Genomic DNA, 16,745 nt, shown 5'->3' with positions numbered 1-16,745 from the left:
CTTGAGGGGACCGGGGCTGCCGGCGCCGAGCGCTCGCCCGCCTTCCCCGCCCCGAGCCCCCGCCGGGGCAGGTGCTCCCTGGGGCGGCCGCGCTGGAGCCTCACACAGCCCCCCGCTCCCTGCCCGCACAGCGCTCCCCACAAGCCGCCTCACGTCACTTTTCCCGTCAGTTCTGCACTTGCCGGCTGGCTTTTTATAGCTACCTCGCCAGGGGCCCGGGCCCCGGCCCCCCGCTGCCACCCCGCAGACCCGGTGGTGGAGGCTGTCGCCTGTGCCAAAGCCATGGCACAGTGGGGAAAGAGGAGCAGGGCCCCCGAACATCGGCCTGTCAGGTCGTTATAATCTTGCAAGGAAATGATTTCTTACATGGTGCTCCTCTCTTCCAGCGTGACAAGGCTCACCTAGCACCAGCCACGCTGCTGCCCACAGCAGTAGCCTTCGTCCCCCCTCCTCTCTCTACACACACTTCTACTGACACTAATGACCCTTCAAAAAGTTTGTTCCAGGCTAGTGGTGGAAGAGAGGACTAGCGCCAGTATCCCCAATCTTGTTCAGTAAGCTGCGGCACTTGTGCTCAGCTTTCCTGTCCAGGCCAAGGTGACGAGATCCGGAAAATATTTTTAAACAACGGAGCTCTGCAAGTGGCTCACAAGTAACATGGCAGAACAGCAATCTATCAGCAGAAAGGACATGGACGCTCAGGGGAACAAAGGAGACTATTGTAGCTCTGCAGAGGAAAAACTCCACTTCTTCGGCAGAGTTTAGGGTTACCACACAGCAACTGCCTCTTCGGCTACTCCTCAGCTACCAACCTCCACTTTTGCCACCCATCCAAATTCCGTACTAGGGAATAATAGACAAATCCAATGGACAGCAAAAAAGCAGAAGCAGCAGCAACCACAGCACTTGCAGACTGGAGTGAGAGCACTGCAGAAGCCATGACCCTGCTGACTTGTCCCACTCCCTTCTGCTGCTGTCACCTTTGCGCTTTCCCCAGCCCTGGAAAACAGGCAATTGTTTTTAAGCCACTGTCCTCTCACGTGCTTTTTCATGTTTTCCTGAAAGATGTCAGAGCTATGGTCTGCACATCAATCGGTCCAGACTTGGACTCCTCTGCTCCCTTTAATAAATCAAATTCCTTAAGTACCTGTCCTTAAACAATCAGCAGGTTCCCAATAGGTCACAGACTTTCATCACTTAGAGCTGTATTTCATTTGAACTAACAACAGTCCCTGTATTAACAAAAGCAAAGCACTAAATCAACTGAGAAGCTTTGTATACTCAAGTCCTAACCCAAATAACTCTACATCTTCCCCTTTTCCAAAGGCATAGGCAACGGCTCAGAATCAAGGACTTTTCATGCTTCAACTCCCTAATGATATTCCAGTTAGTTTGTACCTTCAGCTTCATTTCTATTTATAAATGAACTGGGAAGCTCCTGAAGAAAAGACACAAGAGCTACTTCAGAAGATTGCCGTTGCTTCTTGCCACTTAGACAACTAATGGGGGTTTTAGGATCCCCCCAAGTGTTTATATCGCTCAGTGAAAGCGGCAATTGAATGGTCCTCAGCAGCTGGCTCTTAGCACGCTATTTTAGTAACAAATCTACATAACTCCCATACCAATTCCATTTCCTCACAATTCATTGTCACTTAAAATACTGTCATCTTAAACCTTCTGCATTTGATTTTCTGGATAAAATATGTTTTGATGTTAGGATGCATGCTTTTAAATCAGTCTTTAAATACACCATCACTACATTTAATGTTCTAAAACCCTACCAAAACCATTTTCAGGAGTCCTTAAATCAAGTGCCAAGGCAGTTATCTCCGCCAAGTTTGAAAACAAGTATGCTCTACGTACAGAGAAACACCCAAGTAAAATGACCTAATAATCCTGTCTGTCATTGTGATTGACAGAATGAGAAACCAACAGCTAGAGCTGACTTGTCTGATGTACTGTACATATGTACATTTTGGCATTACTTACACACTTCAGCCTGCATATTCCCCCTTAAAAATTACCCAATCATTCCCATTTATTAAACAGAAAAAATATTGGAGATAAGCTCATCACTCAGGACTAAAGCCCGCTAACTTGCCATTCACAGAACAGGCAATGAAGAAACAGTTTTGTTTGGGAAGTCTTTGGCTGTTTAAACCTGCCTTTCAAGTCCGCTGGCTTCAGCCCTGCTCACAAAGGCTTTATAAAGCAAAGGTGTGCTCACAGCCTTTGCTAAGCCAACCTCCCACTCATGGCCAAGGCAATAAAAGCCTGCCTCGACAACGGCAGAGGACAAGATGCCACGTTCAACTACATGTCCACCGATACACAGTACCTTCTCGTCCAGGGCACAATTTTCCTGTGAGGTTGCACAAGGTATCATTGTCAACAGCAGTGTTTGACATGTATATAGATAATAAGAACAGCCTAAGTTATGATGGCAAAGATTAGAGAATACAGAAATGCATATGCTCAGTGGAATCGGTAGTGTTAAACTTTCCCCATGGGCAGGTTATTCAATAAATATATCTTGCAGCATTTCTGGTAGATTCCTCAGAAGCCGCTCATGCTGACCACAGCGTTGTCAGTCAGAGACGATGCTGAACTAGATGGAAACTGGCAGCTCCTGCATTTCCAGGGTTTTGTGCAGACTACAGAGTGATAAAATATTTGCATTGGATTAAGTCAGGAGTAATTCCATCTAAGCCAGGGAGTTTCAGAGGATAAAACTATTTCAATAGAAAAAACTAGGTGCAGAGAGACCACAGTTGTACTTGTCTAAGAGGCTTTTTGTGTCTTTTCCTTTGTTGACAAATGGTCAGTGCCAAGTCATCATTTACAAAAGCAGGCTCAACCCTGAACACACTTGTGCATGCAAGTAATCCTCTTTACATCAACAAAATCAATCACGCATATTTTCAGGACTCAATCCTTGATCATGGCTATTCCTAAAGACATTGAGGTTCCAGGGGTTTTTCGTTTTCTTTTAAAAGGATACAGGTATGCAGCTCATTGAACTGTACACTGTAGCTGTTGAACTCAAAGGAACAAATTCCTGCATTACATTCCATAGTATTACAGCCGAATTAGTCCAATAGCACTGATTTCTAAGGGCAACCACGAAAACCTATTCTGTAGTTCTTGTATTTGTATTCCCTACTTGTGTTCAAGTCACCAAGAACTGGGACTTGTCTGTCCTTTCCATCCACTTCCCAGGAAATTTAGACAAACATCTCAGCAAGCATTACCTGATAGCTGGCTATTGAAGGTCTAAAGTAAGTAAACCTATTGGCTTTTCAAACTTGATTAGCAGGTTCTGCATTTTCTAACAGTCCTGCCTCAGTTAGCTGTGAAAACAACATTCAATGGGGAGCTGACTTCTCAGACTCCATAAGAGTCCTAATTCAGCCCCCCCGACTGAGCATCTGCCCGCTCACTGTGAAACCACATGCAGGGCCCAAAGAAGCAAATTGCCAAATTCCCGCTGACTTCCCCTCCGCTGGCTCACACTTTCATCTTTCAAAGGAGGCAGAAGCAGGAGGTGCTGAAAAACATGCAGCTGAGGTAAGACAGGCTTAAGGTGTTGGTTTGCTTTTTGCAATGTGTACTTAATGTGCTTATCATTAATAATACATCACGTCTGCTTGAGGGCAATGAGCAATCCTGGATCACTCCGATAGCCATATAGGCCACAACAGTCTCCTGATTCACGTCAAAAGGAGAAGAGGGCTACGGGGATTTTATCGTCTGGGTCAGTTGTTTCTTATACCTTCCAATACTCCTGATAACTTCTGATAGCACAGCCCGTTCCCCTCAAAAGCTTTTTCAGGAGATCTCTAGTTAAGGGTGGAAGGTTAAAAACTTGGAGATCGGAATATATGAAAATAAGTGTTGCATTCTACTTGACTGGGAAGCAGCACAAGTTCATGCTTTGCACAGATCTGTAAGCAAGCCCTGCTAGTCTCTTACCGACTACTACTTTCAGGATGGCATTTTCTAAAATGCTTGGTTTCCTTGCAAAAGCATCCCTTATCTTTCCAGCAACTCCTCCCCGCCTGAAACCACCATGCCCACCACATAGAGGGCTGCAAGGAGACCCTGAGCTGCTGGGGGCCAGGAGACCAGCAGTACCGGGCAGGGAGCCTGCCCGAGGCTGCAGCGCTGCTCGGGGGCCCTCTGCTGGAAGCCTGCCCCCCCCACACCCCCCGCACCCCCAGATCAGCAACCCCGCTTTCCCCCAAGAGAGCAGGGCCAGAGCAAACTGGAGCTCCAGCCCCCCGTCCCCACGCCGAGAGAGGTGAGCGGCTGGTGTCCGCTCTGCAAGCAAGCTGGCCTGTCTGCGGCAGGGCTCGGGGAACAGCCAAGAAAGCTGATTTCATACGCCTGAAGTTGTGTCCATGCTGGAGGGCGTGAAGCCAAACCAGGCTTTGGTCAAAGAGCCAAACACACAGGGCTTTGTTAAAATAAAGAAAGTGTGTTTGTTTATACACCCACAAAAACCACCAGAGCATAGAATGCCGAAACACACACTTCCGCCACCTACAACTGTTGGGATACTGAAACAACAAATACTCACCCCCTCTAGAATGAGGAAAGGTGGAGAGGCCTAAAGAACAGAGTTAGCCCAGCCAACTGCAGCACTTCTATGCTTTCAAACACATTGCCTCTCCTCTGCTTCAGAGCCACCTCATGCAGAAAGCAGGCCAGAAGGGTTTTTTCACATCTCGGGACAGAAGAGAAATCATTGGGCTAAAGTCATCCCTCTTTTAGCGCAAGGCTAATTCTATCTGCATGAAAATGGGGTACAGAACTGGAAACACTTCTCTGCTGTGTGACAGATATGGGTGGGCTGCTAATGAGAGGGGTGGTATTTACGTCAGGAGGATTTATTCTTTTCCCAGTTTCTCCCCCAGCTGTTATTTAGATGAGTTACTTTCTCTTCCTCATTCCTCAGCTATTGGCATCCTGGGCCAAAAAGATGAAAGCTCAGAGGCATGGGCCAACATGCCCTCCAGTCTCTTTGTAGAGCACCTGTACTGTGATCCAGACCGATTCTTCTGAGCATCAAATCCTTACAAAGTATTAGCTATCGTCTTTAGCAAAATCCTTTTCACTGTGCACCAGCTCAGGAAAGCTTCTAATATTTTATTGCTGACCGGAAGGACATGGAGGAATCTCACCCACTCTCAGTGTCCACCAACATGACTAGCACAGACAAAACTTGCAATTTACTATCAAAAATCAGAAGCCCCCTCAACAAGCCCTCTTACCCTCTGGTTGAAGATACCTTCCAAGAAGCAGATGGTGGTAGGCATTACTGTTGAGGCAACATATCAGGAAAACAAACTCTGCCTGCTTCTCTAAAACTGAATCCTTGGTTCTCCTTCACTGATAGCATCTGGTCTTGAGCACTGAATATCCTGCAGAAGGGTAGCTTGAATGGCAGGTCACTGTGATCTTCTTAATCCAAGACTACATCTTTTCCTGATGCCAAAAAATCCCAGCTGGATACATAACTATGCCCACGTGTCAAGCCCCCAAACGGTGGAACATGGTAAGGTGATTCTAAAACACAGCTTTCCATCCAATGCAATTGTTCACAAGAGATGGAGGATATCTCTAGGCTTAGCTAAGGGCCTCAAGTCTAACAGATTTCCAGCTTGTAACCTCCAAGATCAAATACTACAGTCTTCTTCAAAAGGTGTCCTATATCTGGCAGCCTCAATCAAGAATGAAATGTTCTGCGGACACTTCCACAGGATCTTGGAGATGCCAAATGGCAGCAGCAGGAAATCTGAAATACAGCATGCCACAGTAAAAAGCAATTTCCTTGTGAAATCCCTCCTGCTGGGGAATGCTCTCTTCACAAGGGAAACACATCCAGAACTACACCATGGGATCTGAAAGGCTTTGCTTATGGCTGAATCTGATTAAATAGGACAAAGCTTTTTTGATGGTGTAACCCACAAACTGAATATTTATAGGAAAAGCCTTTAATAAATACGTTTGTCATCTCAACAACCATGAAGTCAAGATATAGGTGGTTCCCTCTTGTTCTAAAGGCAGCATCAGTAACACAGGTACTGCATTGACACTTTACCAACTTCTCTACCTAATCCAACCATATATACACCCGAGCATCCTTCTCAGGTGATATCCTGTGACAGGTATTTGAAAAAAGCTGTAAAACTATCACAACAGGAAATTACATTGTAAAGTCCACAGAGATCTATATTGCTTAGCTCCAGACAATTAATCATTAATTGATTTCCAGTACTGTTTAGGTTATTGTTCTTGGAACACTGTTTTTCCCTTACTTAGCCAATTTAAACAACAGATATTAATCTACATGTTACTTCTTCTTCTTCTCCTCAGTTCATCTCAGCTCTTTGACTTTAACCACTTTCCTATTGTAATAATACAGACTCTTTATTCTCAGTGAACAGCATTTCCATTGATTAGCTTTTAAAGTATTCTCTATGTTTTCCCCCCTGGAAGGGGGCCCTCTTTTGATATGGAGAGATAGGCTACACAGGACCAACTGGAACTTGTAATAAAATTCAACTAAGTTGATCATATTTTCCCTTCTGTCATTTAATTTCTAAACTCTAGGTCTTTTTTTTTTATGCAGGACACAATTTTTAATGCTATAAACCAAAGGTTGGTTTGGTAGTTTAATTTTTTTTTTCCCCTCCGAGAAGGACTTCACTTTATTATCCTATTGTCTATTCTGGGTCCTTAGAAAAGTTTGCTTTTCTTTTAAAATAATTAAACAGCACCATTATCATTCACTATTTTGGATTTTCACATCTCTTGCTCCTTCTATTTTATATAAGCATATCCTAAACAAAACATTTAAAAACAAATATTTGCAGGCCATATCTAGCCAGAAATTTGAAAGCTTTGAGGACATAATGATTTTTAAATCATGTTTGGTAACTCCAACAGAAACAGACTGTTTTACATCAAACAACAATTCCTTGGGAGCACATGTAACTCCAAAAGGTCTTTGCCACTTTATGACTGACTGAAGAGCAAAAGCATCCTAGAAAAAAAAAAAAAAAAAAAAAAAAAAAAAAAAAAAAAAAAAAAAAAAAAAAAAAAAAAAAAAAAAAAAAAAAAAAAGGGGGTGTGGGGTGTGAAAGTGAAACTGGATGTGTTGTCCAAGCCAAAATAAGTAAGGGGAGTGGGGTGTGGAGAAGAAACCCTGCATAAAATGCTTTTGCTCTTTTTCACTCAGAGATTATGCACAATCACAACTGTTACTAGCAACAGGTTTGCCCTGTCCCTCTTTGGACAAAGGCTGCGCTCCAGAAGCTACTGTCACAGACAGGAGTCCTACAAAAAGTTTCAGGTGCTAGGAGACTATTTTTGCAGTGGAAGGAAGACCTTCGGATAGATACTTCTAGGTATGAAACCTTCCCTGGGCAACCCTGCCCGGTATTCTGACTGTTGTTCCCAGCATTCAGCAATAGCTGAGCCACGTGCATTATATGTAAGGCAACACCAGTGAGTTCAGAGGAACTGCACCGAGGAGAAATCTACCCACAAGACCTGTTGCTGAAACCACCTATTTAAATACCTCTTGTGGTTACCTCCAGCAGCAGTCCCTAAAGAAGGCTGCAGCAAACAGCCCACATCAGAGCAAACCCCTATCTGCTCTCCATGGGAAGGAGGCAATTTGTTGAGCAGCAGTTCAAGGGCAAGGACTGCCTGATGCTCTGCAAGCAACGGTCAGGGCAGGCAGTAGAGTCTTGTTGTGAAACACCTCAGCAGCACTCATCTGCAAGAACAACTTAGGGGATCCGGCTGCCACGTAAGAGAGAGTTGAAGTATGCGATTGGCTTCAGCTTCTACAGGCTTCCAGTAAGCAAAATAAATTCAAGGCATATCAACTTAAGACTAATAGAAATTAAGGCATTGTATGAAATAAAAATGTACAGAAACAATATCTTCTGCCTTAAAAACTAATAAACTCAGGCCTCACCTCAATATTTATGTAGCAACAGGAGACGACTGTCTTGAGACAACACTGTTCTGTGTGCTTTGCGGGACTCAGGGCATGACTGACTATTGACAGATATGAAGGGTCAGCATGTTCTGGTGGAGCATTTTAAGAAAATAGTAATGCTGTCAAAGAGCAAGCTTTCATTTTATGCTTACATAACACTAGAATAAAATATTTCCTTTGGAGAATCTCACATATCATTTTATTAATACAAACATACAAGGAATATCTCCATCTCTCAGAGGCTTGAACTTTTCACCTGCATTGTGCCCCCACACTCACAGTCCCATCTCAAAGCTCCTGCCTTTCCCCACCAAGGGACCTACCAGGTCTTCCTCTGAGATTAGAGCATTTTCTTACAAAGTTATCATCTGCAGTAGAGCAGCAAAGAGTTGCCTTCCAGGGCATGATTTTGTCAGCATTTTCAGCCTTGCTTTTGGTGGGAAAAAATGCAGCCCAGGACACTAATAGCCTTTGTTTCTCTACTGCAGCAGAAACAGCGTAATATATGGCCAAGCACAGGTAGTATATTCCTAGGCCTATTTACAACTATTCCAGGTGCCACCTATGTCCTAGAACTAGAATTAGCTCAACCTTTTTCCCCCTGAAATCTATTAACACAGTGAATATGACAGTGAGAACCCAGAAGGGTGAGGTCCCAATGTGGTTCCAAGTGTACAGATGCAGAAACAAACTCTCCACCTGGAGCATCCGCTTTTGGGACACCCTCCTTGACACAATCCACTGGACAAACCAGCTCACAGGCAGCCCAGTGGAAGACAACGCTGGAGTAAAACATAAAGAAATTAGAGCAAAGACACCAGGTTGTGAGCTGATAGCTGGGTTCAGTTAGGAAGGTGGGGGAATGGCACTTGTGTGCAAAGGGGGCCCCCAACACACACCATGAAAAAATTTCTGACTAACCTCTCCTGTCAGTGCACAGCTGCTTCCCATTGCCTCTCAATGAGTATTTTACAAGTCTCCGTACCAAAGGAACAGGGACTATCACTTGGGCCAGGCCAGGGCAGCCTCCTGATCCACAATGGCATCAGAGGCAGCAAGGACACTGATAGCAGCAGCAGCAGTAGTCAGGGAATTTGTATTTCCATCACTCAGGACGTCTTCTGGGCTCTTCCTTCTACCTACCTGTCTTATTTTGTGAGGTTAACTTGCAACTTCCTTCTCACATCAAGACTTCTTGCTGAGTTGACAGGGAGATTCCAACGGATATTAACTGTTGTTTGAAATCACTTCAAAGGACCTTTCCCCCCCCTCTTGTATTAATAGCAGGAACGAGGAAATTGGTTTGGATTTCATACTTACATCTCCTCCCAAAGTCTTTGCACATTTCAAAACCCCATCTTAAACCAAACCTGTTTCTATTAAAAGGCTCCTACTCCACACAAGGACTCTCACCAGTTCCTTTCCACTTCCACACATATCTATAGCCCCACGTTCCAACTGGCAGCCAGAGGTGCCAGAAATAACCACAAGAAAGGCTGCTATGAAATCTCCAGCCAAGTTCTGAAAATCTAGGCACTTTACACAAGCACCTATGTTTAGAGTACTTCATCTGAAGTCAACCTGAACTTGGTCTTATAAGATTTGCATATCATGGATCAAATATCAAAAAATGTAAATGCAATTACTGGGGTTTTTTTTCATAAAAACATACAGGATAACAGTTGTTCTACAATCCTGTTAGTGCATACTTCTGACAGGCGGCTGATGCTCCTGCCCCACTGGTACTAGCTAATGGCTGGGTTTCATTCTTAAGTGGTTCCCCCCCTCCCTTCAAAGTCTATGCTACAGTGATTTTGGAAACTGGGTCAAAATGCAATTACTACATTCCCATGCTTTGGGGTGGGGAAAGAAAATAAAAGGAGGAAGAAAGGTAAGAAGAAATACGGTTGGCTGTAAGCCAGCGTTCTGCTTCTCGCCTTCTCACCTGCGCTGCATCCCCAAACGCTCCCACAGCAAGATGTTGTTTTGCGCCAAGGGCATCTGGAAAGAGCGAGCTTTGTCCTAATGCTGGGTTTCCTGGCCAACCCAGCCCACCCCGCCCTGGAGGGTGGGAGCAGTATAACATGCAGCTGGTGACAGGGGCAAGACCCAGAGAGTGGGGCAGCAGTTCCTGCAGAGGACAAGCTAGGTTTTCTCAGCAAGTTGTAAGAGCCAGCTCAGATCTGCAGAGCTCTTTCCCAGCTTGCCATCCCCATCTTTTCCTTTGCTGTGGCATAAGCAATATATTGCAGTACTTCAGTTCCCCCACTCCACTGAGAAGCATTTGCTGGTCTCAAATGATTAGTGTGCCTTCTTGAATAGAGAACTAACCATCAGCTGCTGCCTATGTGACCTTGCTACTCACTGACTTGAATTTTGCAAAGTCATGCACCTTCTTGTCCTAGCAAATTATGTTACTTTTGCAGAGATATCAACGGATTCTCTGCATTTTTTCTCTCACCCGTTGGTTCTCACAAACTAACTATTCATTTATTACAAGAAAACAGCTTTACTAGAAGCATCTGTTTTCGGTGTCATCATCTACTAATTCAGCTGACAAAACCCAAACTCTGCTTTCATGTGTAAACATTTTCCACAGGAGAAGGAAAATATTTGCTGTGTGTTTAGACATGCCCTTATTATTGTCACACTTATAATACAATCTATCATACCTTATCAAATTGCATATCTTCAGCATGCAGATGGTTTGTGACGACATGTTTAGGAGGCTTTCAAATATGGAAAAGGTAATGCCTCAAAGACTTATTTATTCCACATCTTCCTAACTAGGTCTCTCTGAGAAACACAGAGCCCATTATACATGTCCCCTGTCTTCCTCCGCCTCTCATTGTTTCTTGCACACACAGTTATCACAAACCCCTTCCCTCCGCTGCTCCACTCCCCAGCTTTGTTTTCCTCAGTTCTCAGAATATCAGTTCCAATTCTGCAGCATTTACTGGCTCTGTTCCCAATTAATAATTGCAGGTTAGAGTTGGGTAGTTACAGCTGCAGATTAAGGCCTAAACACATTCAACAGTTCCCGAGAGATACAGACAGACATACAACCTTTCTTTTCCCAACACTGAACACAGTTTATCTTGCTGTCACAACGTTCCAGGGAGATGTTATGCCACTTATCTTAACGATTTAAACAGATCAAAAAGTTGGCTCAGCAAGAGCATTTGCCACTGACAACAAACCACAAGCCTGATGTTATCCAAGAAGTAAGTGTAATATGCTAACAGAGGCTAGACAGATCATACACAGGATAAAAAATGAATTTTCATGAAATCTTTCTGTAATCATCCACAGAGCATCAATTCAGCAAGCAATAACACAAGGCAAATTGGACAGGTTTCCACTGGATATTTGTATTTTCAAATGTGTCGCAAGGCAGAGGATTTCACACCCACTTGAGAAAACCCAAGAGCTTGCTTTCAGAGGACTCTCCTGCTCCTAAAACTGTCTAGAAAGCTCTCCTGCATTACTGTAACAGAACCTGGAGCAAAAGACCTTGCACCAGAGAAGAGTCTTACACCAGTTATGTCCTGTATCAACAGGAAAAACTCCCTGAAATACCAAGTCTGCCACAGAGGGAAAAGGAAGGGTTGGGATTTCAGACTGGGAGTCACTGCATCCCTCCTGAATAATTCTGCTTCTTGTTGTCCAGTCCCAAACAAGGCTGCTCAGACCTACCTCCAGTCCGTCCACAGATCCAGCTGCTCCATTGGGTTCCTTTAGCAGGAGGAGAAACGGTGGTTTGCAGCAGCTCACCTTCGACATTCGCTCCAGCTCAAAGAGAGAGGCAGAGCCCAGCAAGCATTGTCCAAGCTTGGAGGAACACTTTTTAACTTCAGGTCTGTTATGACATTTATTGTGGCCCCCTTCTTCCCTCCCCTCTGCCCCCCCAGGGAAAGGGATCAAAATAGTTCCCCCCTGTGACATTTTGCTTCATTTGACCAATCGACTGTGGGAGCGTCTCCGTTAAAGCCCCTGATAGCCAAGCAAGAGGAGCAATACCAGCCACTGTCGGAGTGAGCACAAAAGCAGGGGCAACATGGGGAAAATCTAACCTTTCTGCTGCCAGCAAAGAGGGCATAGGGTCCAGAACAAATAGCAATATCCCACTACTACAATTTGCTTTGCATATGCCTTCAGGGTAAGCTGAGCCCTTCCCCTAGTGACACTGTAACTAATACGTGTCAGCTATCTGTCTGTGGTCCAAACTGCCCATCTTGGGGCTGACTGGAGCTACTCTGGCCTTCTCTCCTGCCTCCGGCAGGCTTTCTTCAAGCACCTGACCCTTCACCCCACTCACCTTATTTAATCCCTTCCCTCATCTATTTCTCCTGGAAACGCAGTCCCTCAACAAGACAACTACACTTGCTTTTATCCAAGCCCTTAACCATACTCCTGCTGTGAGACCCCATCACCTTACAGCAGCACACACACGTATACATGAGGACATAGAACACAATCATCACCAGCTTCAGGCTGCCAAGAAGCATAAGCAATAACAAGTTTTGCCATGCTGAGAAGGGAGAGCTGCATCCAGCTCCAGATGAAGACCAGATCACACCTGCCACCAAAAAAGAAAGAAGGTAACAAAGCAGAGCTGGGATGGAGAGATGGAGAGTTGGACTTGCCAGTCCCCTTGCTAAACATGGAAGTGGTGCCTTGGAGGTCAGAAACAGCCATCCCACCCACCTGGCCCACCCCTCCGTGGTAGGGTGCAGCAGCCAGGCTGTCTCCTCAGGGTGTTAGCACAGGCAAATTGAACAGCAGAGCTGTTACACAGGTTTGTCACCCCCAGCTGTCTGCTGCGCTAGGTAACTTAATGTCTAAAACGTTTGCATGCACATTGCCATGCTAGGTGAAAAGCAGAAAGTCTTCACAACCAAGGGGCACTCAACAGAGTGTACACCTTACTTCCAGTTCTCCCTAAATCCATCACATACCTTACTTAGCAGTTACTTCTCCTGGCAGACACACAAACAGAGCACATTTTCAAGGCAAGTGTATGAGATAAAATACAAAACTCCAAAGCTGTTTCCAGGGAAATCCCTTCTCCCCTTCATCTTGGACGCTGCAAGTCTTCTGGCAAGTATTTAATTTCCAGCATGAACCAGCTCAGATCATGTATGGCTAAAGTACTTTCTCTCTTTTTTTTTTTTTAAGTTGTTGAAGCAAGCGTAGCTGTGGTAACAACAGTTTTCATTATAGCATTTGGATATTATTGCACAGAACTCGCCAGTATCCTGCTCTGACTGAGACCCTGCTGTGCTGTACAAAGACAGACTCACAGACAGTGTCTGCTCTAAAATGTTTAGTATCTAAGTGGACCAGGCACACAGAAGAGGTGCCATCATGTGTAATTTACAGATGGAGGTGAAGAGGAATGGACTAATTCATCTGCCATCTGCAGCACAGAGGGAACAAAACCAGCTTTAGCCATACTATAGCACCTTACCCATTTTCTTCTCATCCCAAAGTACCTCCAGGCTATGGAAACTCATTATTACCCTCCAGTTAAGCCTCAGAAGAGTTTTTCCTTTCATAATTAAAAACCACTTACTTTTTCTTGCTACCTTGTTGCTAGGACTTTTGGGAAAACAAGTTTTAAAACTTTTAAAAATGTTTTTGATTTAAAGAATGGTAATAAGTGATAGAAATAACATTCAGACCAGCATATTAGCCGTGCAGTGCAGAAAACTTCGCCTGTTTTTTGCCCCCAGAAGTTAACCAAAGAATAATTTCTACATGAAGAGAAAAATTCAACAGGTCTGAGCGCTCCAATACAAGGTTTTTGATTTACAAAGCTACCCAATATGTAGCTCCCCTAAGCAGTGGTGGAATCAAAAAAGAAGATGGCTTTTGTGCTTGCAGCTGCAAGAGTCTTTCAGGCAGTACCTGACACAGAGAAGCTTTCCTTCTCAACCTCACAGGGTGACACTATCTATCTCCAAGCCTGTCATCTTCTGACTGCTTTCTCTCTCCATTACACTTGTACTTTTGCTGGTTTTCTTGTTTGCGGACAGTCCCAATCCTTCCATTGCCTCATTTCTGCAGTTTGTTAGGCCAGTTGCCATATGTGTTCTCTGAGCCGTCCAGCTCCCCTTCAAGCCTAGACGTGTAGCTGTAGTGCCCCTGAAGCATTTCTCATCTCCCACAGCCTGCCTACTTAAAGTTTAGCAGGGTCCTTATCTGTATCTCAGGTCTAATGCAGCTCTTAACACACATCCCCTTCCTTCAGGAAGGTTTCTCCCAACCCCCATTGCTACATCTTCCCACATGAAGCTCTCCAAGTACGCTGCCAAACTTGTCCCCATAAAAGTAAAGGAAGAATAGAATTTGCAGTGCCAAAAAAACAGCAAGCCTGGGTTTGGTAAGCACTGCAGGAGAACGAGAACTCCACAGCCACACAACCCAAAGCACCAGAGTGTACAAGCTCACCATACCGATGCAAGACTTTCAGCATTTTATGGAACAATGTTTATGAATGACTTGATATCATCTAGTCTGCCAGAAGCATGGCTGTGTTTTCATACTTGGACCCAATGAAGTCAGTACTGCCAAATTATCTGATAATATATGGGTCTGATACACCTGAACTCATAACCACAGCCTGATAACTAGCCTGTCACGTTATTCTGTTTTGTTTTTTCTTTGGAAAGCTGGAATGGCACCCTTACATTAACTTGTACTTACGAACAAAGGCAAAACAATAGTGCTACAAGTCCAAGAACACCTGGTGAAGGATTGAATTGTGCTCAATTCAAACATACAAGAAAAAAGAAGAAGAATGAAAATAAAACATAGAAGAAGAACACAGCAGAATATTCAGAAATTATCTCTCCTTTAAGACATAACAGTTTGTAAGGATTTTGGTACACTGGAAGGAACTTACTGTTGATGTCACTAAAACTCTGTTTGGAAGGAGTAATATTCCAAATTCAGTGTGCAGCCATCACAAAACCCAAGAGAATTTAAAATTCTTCAACTCCATGGAAATTAATACCACGTAGGGGAGGGTGCTTTAAAACAAACAAAGCTATTTTTAACTGCCTATTAAAATGTACGTTTCTGGCTTCTACAGCTAGCAGTTTTCAGAAAAGTAACAGGGCATACTAAAGCACACTGTGGCACTGAACACTTGAGATGTGCCTTTAAAGATAAATTGCAGAGGAAGATACAAAGGTTAAGTGAAAGCTAATTCCTTCTCTTGTGAGCCTGCTTCACAGCACAGGACATACAAAACCTGCCCCTGATGAGGCAGAGCATACACCAAGTGCCAGGAAATAGGTGTAAAGCTGTGGCAGGAATACACTCCAGAGGAGGCAGTTGATCATGGAAAGATGTGTTTGAAAGCCAAGGTAAAACTGCTTACATAGCAGTTCACTTGCTCTGCCTTAGGTAAATTCAAGACACTGCTACCAGTTTCTCTTTCTTACCTAGTGACAAGAAGAGAAGCAGTACCAGGCACTGCTTCTCAGGGATGTACAAGTACGCTCCCTCAAACTCACCTGCCTGCATTGAGCATCAGCAGATGCCAAGAAAAGTGGACTGCAGCCTCTCTCTTCACTACTCCCTTTGAGAACTGCTTCTTTCTGCTCCTTTCAACATCAGGAGCCCATCACTTCCCACCCTTCAGAGATGCCAAAAAACTAGAGGTGGGAGCAGGTCATTCCTATCCAGAGGCCTGCCTGGTCTCTGAGATCAAGCAATGCTAGCCTCTAGTCTGTGCTCCTTTCTCCAAGGCCCTCTTTGGGAAGAGGGGAGGTTCACACCACCCCATCTTGCCAAGCCACAGGGATCACAGGGTGGAGTCAGATCGCTGCTCAGGCCAGCCCTATCCCAGTATGCTAGCTTTCACCCACATGTCAATATTGCCCTCTAAATTCCTACTGAAAACATGAGGAAGCAGAACATTCTCTTGAAAAAGACACAGTTCAGTCCCAAGCATATTCGTTTAAAGGTGTTTCAAAAAGAAAAAAAAAAAAAATCTATTTCATCTGTTGTTGAGGTAGCACTGAGAATCTATTTTAAATGCTGTATTATATCCATGTGTCATAAAATTACTAGTTTACATATACCCTGTCTGCAAGTCTGAAGACTTGTACCATGCACTTGCTGAACATATTTTATTCATCTCATTTTTGGTCAGTATTAAGGGAATTATTGTCAAGAGCTCTAAAGAGGACCTGTCACCATTCCTGCTGGATCAGAGACAGGTAATTTAAAATTACTTCAAAGGATGCAGAGTTAGGTTATAAGCAATGACTCAGAGGCCCCCACCGAGTCCCACCATAGCAGTGAAAAAGATATGAAGAAAGCAATCAGGAGGAGAGAAAGCAGGGATATGAGGCCCCAAAATTAATACTGGTGAGGAAAGCAGAGGAAAATGGTATTCAAAGAAATTGACAGAAGAACATCTACAGTGTAAGTCATAGCTTCTGCTTGCTGAACGAAGATACTTGTCCCAACCCTTCAGAAACAACAAAATCCCCTAGCAGCCATAGGGCTTGCTCTAGTTCCCATTAGGGACAGGCATCTGCAGCCTGTATTTATAGAAATGCTGCATCCTCACCACACTGGCTCTTGTATAATATTGCACACATTGCTTCCCTCTGCTTCCATTATCTCCGATTACATGCAGGCAGTGCAACGTGATGCACTGAGGAAAATGACACTTTGCCCAGCTAGCATGCTACCAATGCTGCCAATGAGTCCT

At 44.3% G+C, this 16,745-nt stretch overlaps 1 protein-coding gene across 3 annotated transcripts in view; it reads right to left on the bottom strand.

The window, feature by feature from the left end:
• Positions 1 to 16,745, bottom strand: part of SLC4A4 (solute carrier family 4 member 4) — a 230,632-nt gene that overhangs the window by 183,672 nt on the left and 30,215 nt on the right. Inside the window, exon 1 of one of the 3 annotated variants that reach the window (XM_026847426.1) lies at positions 486 to 504. The exons of the other annotated variants lie outside the window; for them this stretch is intronic. The gene's annotated coding sequence lies outside the window, so the exon portion shown is untranslated. Of the gene's footprint in view, positions 1 to 485; positions 505 to 16,745 lie in introns of those variants that run through there. 3 annotated transcript variants of the gene reach the window in all.

Source organism: Athene cunicularia (genome assembly GCF_003259725.1).
Source record: "Athene cunicularia isolate RWA chromosome 4 unlocalized genomic scaffold, athCun1 chr4_part2, whole genome shotgun sequence".
In the NCBI taxonomy this organism is placed as follows: Eukaryota; Metazoa; Chordata; class Aves; order Strigiformes; family Strigidae; genus Athene; species Athene cunicularia.
The sequence above is the reverse complement of the archived record's forward strand: the minus strand, read 5'-3'. Positions and strand labels throughout refer to the sequence as shown.